Here is a 7,500-nt window from a genome sequence, read left to right on the forward strand (position 1 = left end):
GGCACTGACAAATGGCCTTGTGTTTTTGAAATGGCGAGAGAATCCTCCTCGGCCACACTCTGTCCCTCTGCTTGAGGGCTCTCCCAGAGTCAACACTGGGCCCTGGGAGTCTTGGGAGGCCTTCCGAGTGCATGTTTATGTGTAAGAGGTCATTGCTCTAGTGTTCTGAGCATAAATCAACACAGCGTTCATCTTCTTGTGGAAAATTAGGTATGACAGCACCTCTGGTAAGGGTTTGTGTGTATACAAGGGTTGGTCCATCTCATGATGGGATGGAATGAATATCAAAATTCTTCATTCGACATTTTACACCAGAATCTGTTCACTTATTGGACACTGCACATTGGGCAATGAACTATGAAACTTCACATTTACATTTACTCAATAAGAGGATGCATCTGTGGAAACACCCTTGTAGAGCAGGTAAGGTAGAGATTATGCATATGCGTACTGGGAAATGAACCTTGTGGCCTTGTTGTGGTGCATTTTTTTCTTCCATCTGAGATGTTAAAATTTTTATCATCAAAAGCATCATAAAATGTAATGCTTAGGTTACAGTTGTAAGTACCCCGAAAGACATCAGGTCACTACGTAAAGGCAAGTGGATAATTTATACAAACCAATTTGTACAGTTCAATTGCTTATCTATGCACATGATTTGTGGCAATTAAACATGGTTCATTCATCATTCATACATGCAGCAAAATAGTTAGGACTCACATAAATATTTAGACCCCAACTGATTATTCCTCATCTTTTCCCTGACTCCTTCAGTCTCTATCTTTCCTAAGCTCTGTCTCTTTCTGACAGCCGTGTGTGAGAGTTGATTGATTTATTGATATCTCACAGCAAGGCGTCACATTTTTGAAAGCAGCAAAAACACTGCTCATTCCCATAACTTTTAACAGCCTGAACATGCCTTGTGTCCATCTACAGAAGGGCCTTGCGTTATGTTCCTGTTTATTGCAACGCATACCCTCTAACTGTGGTAAATAACTGTCCCTCGGCATTGTGTCGATATGCTGACCGCACTGTGCCACATATCTGCATGTGTCAGCAAAAATGCCTCTCCATGGAGACCAATATACATTAAACACAGACCCCCGACCATCAGTGTTGTTCCAGTGTTTATTCAAATCTTTGATCACATGGTCCAACCAAAACAAGTCACATTCCACAGGCAATTATGAAAGATTCTTGAGCAAAGCATGAGAAGAATAGCACAAACAGATCAATCAGAACTCAATAATAATCAGGTCGAGAAACAAGCATAAATCAAAGCAATGCACCAGTAAAGGTACCAGTCTTACATAACTCAGACCCACACCTGCTATAAAGTACATCAGCCCTACAGTAATAATGAATACACCCAATCAATCAAACCTCAGCACCTTGTCTTCACTGGGATTTAGTCCAGAGACATCTTCCAGCTCTGGCCAGTCCTAGTGCCAGCTTGAGCTCTGGCCTGCCCCGGCTGTGCTTCTGGGACCGGGACTGTGTGATGCCAATATCTGGTGCCAACGCGGATGCCATTGCCAGGGCCTGATGTCAGTCTCTGACGTCTGATGGAGCACAGCCCAAGATGCCACACCGGAGTGACAGACAAGCCCCTCTCTGTGTTTACGTATGTGCTCTAAAATAAATGCATGAGCATGTTCTCAGCCTGGGTGTTTTGTGGAGTGTGTTTACATGAAAATACACACGGAACAAACTAGTTTTGCGAAATTAAACATTTACATTGGTTCATTTCAAAAGACATTTATCCAAATAAGCTTCCAGTAAAGGCCTATACTTCAACAGTACATTTGCTCTCCTCTCAGGAACACTAACCCATGACCTTGGTGAACACCTTGCTATATCAGATTAGATAGAGTTCCACAACCTAACAACACTATGCACAGCCCCGTCCTCATTCTGTGTGTGTGTGTGTGTGTGTGTGTGTGTGTGTGTGTGTGTGTGTGTGTGTGTTTGTCTGTCTGTGAGTACAGCCATGGTGGTTCAGAAAGCTGTCTGATGTCACTAAGCTTATCTAAAAAGCAGTGTGTCCTTTCCACTCATTGTTTATTGCGAAGCTATGCAACATTTCTGTGCTGTGCTGTAACTCTGCTCCTCGCTCACCACAGTTTAATTGAGTAAGGCCACTCAGGCATGGAATCTGTTGTGGTTTCTGCCAACCTGGCACAACGAGGGGACAGAGGCCAGACAGAGGACACAGGGCGCAGAATCATCCACTGGGGCCACAATCGGCAACAGATTAGGCTGACCTCAACAGAGAGGTCAACTTGGCCGACATGCATTTTCACTTGGGTTATAGAATCGAGAATATTGATCAATAGTTGTCTCTTAATTTGAATAAAAACCATGGATTATCTTGAAAAATGACATCTTAAAAAAAAGTCACTCATTAATTCAAGAAATTCAGTTGTGAACTTGAACTGTTGAAAACTGCAGAAATAATGTTTTGACTGAACATTAATCAGAAACGATTCAAAAGGAGATAAAACATAGTACACATAATTTCCCTGAATAAAACAATCTTCTTTTGTGGCCAGTTTGACACTAATAACTATTCCAGTGTCTGTAATTTAGGCATGGTTCTAAGACTCAACAGTCACAGACGTTTTCAGGGGCACAAGTTTCAGTGGAGAGACTTTACACGTGACATTGATCAGAGGAAAGACTCTCTCGTCAAACGTGTGTGTGAGAGTGAGTGTGTAGAAGTAGGTCACTTTCGGGGTCAGAGAAAGAAACCTTTCCGGCGTCCCAGTCAAGCTGCACTCTGATCCTCTAGGGTTTCTGTGTCACTGTGAGGAGCTCGGGAACACCTGATATGGACCCAGCCCGGTACTCCCCTTTGTAGTACCAGAACCGTCACAGACCGGTTCTGGAGCAGATGTTTCCTTTCCTCGATGCAGACTCCGCCATCACACCCACGGCCCAGTCAGTGCTCTCACCCACCTTAATGTCCCAGCTGTGGCTGCCTGAGTTAAAGTCTTCAGATCCCAGGACTACAGCGCTGGCATCAAACCTCTCTGGGTTAGGAGGAACCTGGAGAGAGTCGTCACTAATCCTGACTGTGGGCAGAGTTGGGGTCGAGAATCACAGGAGCTGGAAGTGAAATTAAGCAGATTTAATTGTTTATACTGAAAGATATATGATTACTTACATTTAAAAAGACACCCGAAGTAATGCACTATCCAATATTGCTGCACAATACTTAGCATATACTGTATGCATCATATACCATAACCATAACTACATAACCGCATACTTGTTGAAAGAGTGTTAGTCCATGAGAGAGAGATGTTAGGTGGGGGGTAGGGGGCTGGATATCTTTCTGCACCACATGTGTCTTAGGGTAACTATATATTTGAATTAACTTTTGTCATGAAAGTGTCATGGGTCATGTGTCATGAGTACCCACTATATTGGACAATGCTCTGCATCTTCTCCCAGACTGTGAACTTCAGGTTGCCCAGGTGCTTTGCCACCTGGATTAGTGTTCCAGAAGCCGCCTCTGGAGCCGGTGGTGTGTACTGGACTCTGGAATAACATTGAGGTGTCAGTGCTACTGCTGTTGGTGTTGGGTCAGAACCATGGAGAAGAGAGACAGAGGGTAGCACGTTAAATGACTCACCTTTCTGCTGTGTTCTTGTAGTTCTGTGAAATAAAGTCAGAAAGTAAATAGGGATTACTTTTTGTGATAATGCAACTATATTCAACTACGGTAATGTTAAGTCAATCGGAGCGTAATTATAATCGTGGTCAACAAGTGTTTGACAACGTTTTTTCTTCTTCCTCTTCCGCTTTTCCCCCAATCATTTTTGGTCAGCAATATCATATACTTAGACTTCAACAGTCCATTTGAAGCTTGGTGTGGTTGTAGCCCCACATGGGTGATATGGACTACACAGTGTTGGCGACCAAGGTGTGTGTTTCCCTTGGTAGTAGTGGCCTGTGGAGTGGGGTAGGGCCAAACCACTTTTTAGGTATTAGATCAAAAAACTCTTTGCCAAAAGTTCTCAAATTTTAATGGCAAGCTGTTCTAGGAGATGCATCACTCTGACTAATTTTGATTCATTTGTGAAGTAGCGCCACATAGTGAATACTATAATATCTACTTATATCACTACCACATTCATTGTATACACATTGGACCATAGGGGGCGCTGCAACTGACACAGTATCTCAAGAACCACTTAAGCTAACATTTTGAAAAAAGAAACTTTGCTACATTTGCACGAATCTCCCAAAGTTCCATTTGGTTCACTCAACTGATTCAAATTCAGCATTCAACACATGCATGTGTGAATGGCCAATCTTAATTCAATCTTTAAGCACATTCATAATGGCATATAGAGGCTATTTCCTTATTCCAAACAAATCAGCCATGTTGCTACATCAAGCTACAACAAGCTGCAACATGTTCTCCTCTGTTTTCTATGATGTGGTTTTGTCTATCTCCAAAATGCATTTTTGTCTTTAAATCTTTAAGTCCTCTCGCTCTTGTTGGAGCGGTCAAATGTATTCTTGGGGCATTTTGCACCTCTGCTTGGACCCCAATGATCGCTTCTTGCAGTTATATTTAAACGTAGTATTATAATTATGATTGAGTAGACCCCTGTCCTGTTAGAAATGTCGATACATGTACGCCTATATGTAGAATTTACTCTACATTTACTATTGTATTCAAACATATTCTTGCATTCAACTAATATAGTTTGACAACTCCTTTGACAAACTTTTTAGTCTGTTGTTGCCAGAAATATAATCATCCCAGAATCCATATTTTTCTTGGAATAGAACATTTCTTATTCCTCTTTCTCTTGCTCATTCTCTTACTTCATGCGGCGGTCACATCACGTAACAGTGTGGTGTGTCTAGATGACCTCCGCAAGGTGTGAACAGGATGGCAAGATTTCTTTGTTAGACTTAGGCCAATCCACAAATGTCTTTTTTATTTTATTTCTATCTACCTATTAGTTGGTTTGTTGTGCAAGAACATTTTTTTCAGGCAGACTTCACCCAATTTATCTGCCATAGATCTTTGAACGTTAACATTACTGATTTTGTTCTCTGATATCTTCCCTTCTTGCTTTCTGCATCCTACTTGTGACCTCAGTTTAAATGTTTCAGGAAACTTAAACAGATTCATGTATTTAGTTGTTTCATTGTATTTTTGGATAAAAAGTCTCAATTTAGGTATTCACCAGAAAAAACTGTTCTATTTTCCCCTAGGCAATAAATAATCAAAGAACAAAACACCAAAGATCAAAAATATATTTTACCTGCAGTAATGAGATGTCATCAGTTCCCATCTCCTTTTCTATGGCTCTGATGACGTCTGCAAGAGATGATATCTCTCTGCTCATCTTCTCAATCTCGTCCTCCAGCATCTGCCTCTTCTGCTTATCTTCTGCTCTCAGTGCTGCTATCCTGGCTGCTTCTTCATCTCGCAGAAATTGGTGGAGCGTCTCAAACTCCTCCTTGATGGCTGTCTCAGTGTGCTCAGCTTGAAACTGAAAAAACACCACATCTTGGAACGCTGCCTTTAAGCTATGGCTGGTAAGTTAATATTTAACCTAAATGATCTCTCCTACCTGAATATGCTGTGCAGTTTGGTTACAGATCTGTTTAACCTCCTCGAAGTCTCTCTGCTTTTGCTGGAGGTGCTTCAATTTGAGCCCAAGTCCATCCTGAAATTAACAAACACGTTACCAGACAATTTCAGACCCATCAAAACTATATCTTTACACATATCAGTTTTTTACAGTAATTGCTCTGCACGCGCCAGTATCAAGTTAGTAGGCAAGTAGGCAAAATGCAGGACTACAACTTACTTTAAATTCAAGGGCTGCTTCATCAACGGGACTAAAATTGTGACCTTTGTGCCGTTTTGAATCTCTACACACCAGACACACAGGCTGTTCATCTTCCAGGCAGAAGAGAGTGAGTTTCTCTTTGTGCAGACTACAGCACACCTCGGGCCCAGTGGATGCTCTCAAATCTCCATCTCGTGAAAAAGCTTCACACAGGTTCCTTAAAGCCAAGTTAGGAGGATAGTTGGACTTTGAGCATCTTCGGTTGCAAACTGGGCATTGCCTGATGGTTTTGGTTCGCCAGCATTGCTGCAGACAGGTTTTGCAAAATCTGTGACTACATGTTGTGATAACAGGATCCTTAAATATTTGAAGGCATATAGGACAGGACAGATCCTCTTCAGAGAACGTTTTTGAAGACATCTTCTTTTGACTGATGATATTTTTGTTGACAGTTTTCTTCGATATCTTCACTTTGCTTTTACTCTCAGTATTTCTCTAAATATTCCCACTATTTTCTTGACTTCATGATCATTACTGCCCGCCTTCTCAATAAAAGAATACAAGAAAAAACTAGCACAATATACCAGAGAGGTTGTATGTCTTCATAGGAATAAATAAACAGTCATCAGCCTTTATGTTTTTGTTTCCTCCTTGTGAGTCAGTGGGAGGGCTTTTAGCTGTAGAATTTGACCTCTCATGATTTGATGAGTTTGATCAGATGAGTTGATGAGCTTAAAGTGCAGGTCGTTTTTTATTACTGTGTTTTTGATACCTACTGTGTTTTTGAAACAGATACATGCTGGCTTCACACCAATAGTTGACACACCTCTTTCTCACTCTTGAGTGTTTTTATGGTTGAAGATAACATCAGGGCTTTTGCTGTGGTGAGCTTAGGTGATAGTATGCTCTGTAATCTATTAACGTGTTGGATATGTGTAATTTCAAGTTTATTTATACAGCACATTTCATACAGAGGCAATTCAATGTGCTTTGTATAAATAAGGAACAAAAATGAAATAAGACAAAAAACTATTAATTCATTAATTAAATTCCATTCTAATAGTTAGAAGAGCGTAGAAAAAAAGTAGATGTCAGTTAGGTGAAAGAGTTGGAGAAAGCAGTGCATGTTGTGGGTGAATAGGTTGGGTAGACTTTGGGATGCTGTAAACACATGTGTCTGTTTGTGGTTCTTGGCCAAACAGAATGGGTATTTCTAACCCTCCACAGGGATAGCAGCTGAAGGACTGACTAAACCATAGAAGCCCACAGGACTGTTTAAATCATCTCTCAGTCTGAAGGACCTGACTGCGCTGAAGGCTCCCCTTCAAATCCCAATCCCTGACCCAGCCAAAGAAGAACTCAAGAGGAAGAAGAAATAGGAGGTGACTGACAATCTAAATTCAATTAGGAGATTTTCACCACACAGATATAGCCAAGTGGAGAAAGATGGACAGTGACAAATTCGAGTTTTTAAATGCATATTTGGATTTTAGCAAAACATTTTTGTACATTGCTTACTATGGAGCACAATTAATTTAGTTAAATACAATTGTGTTCTTATGTGTGTAAAGACACACATTCTCCTCATCCTTTATTTCTTGATTTCAGTCTCCCTTTATCATCGAAGCTTGCGTTATTTTTTGTACATTTCTCTTGGGTTAGTCCAGAGCTGGGAGCC

This window comes from Sprattus sprattus (genome assembly GCF_963457725.1).
Source record: "Sprattus sprattus genome assembly, chromosome: 17".
Classification (NCBI taxonomy): Eukaryota; Metazoa; Chordata; class Actinopteri; order Clupeiformes; family Clupeidae; genus Sprattus; species Sprattus sprattus.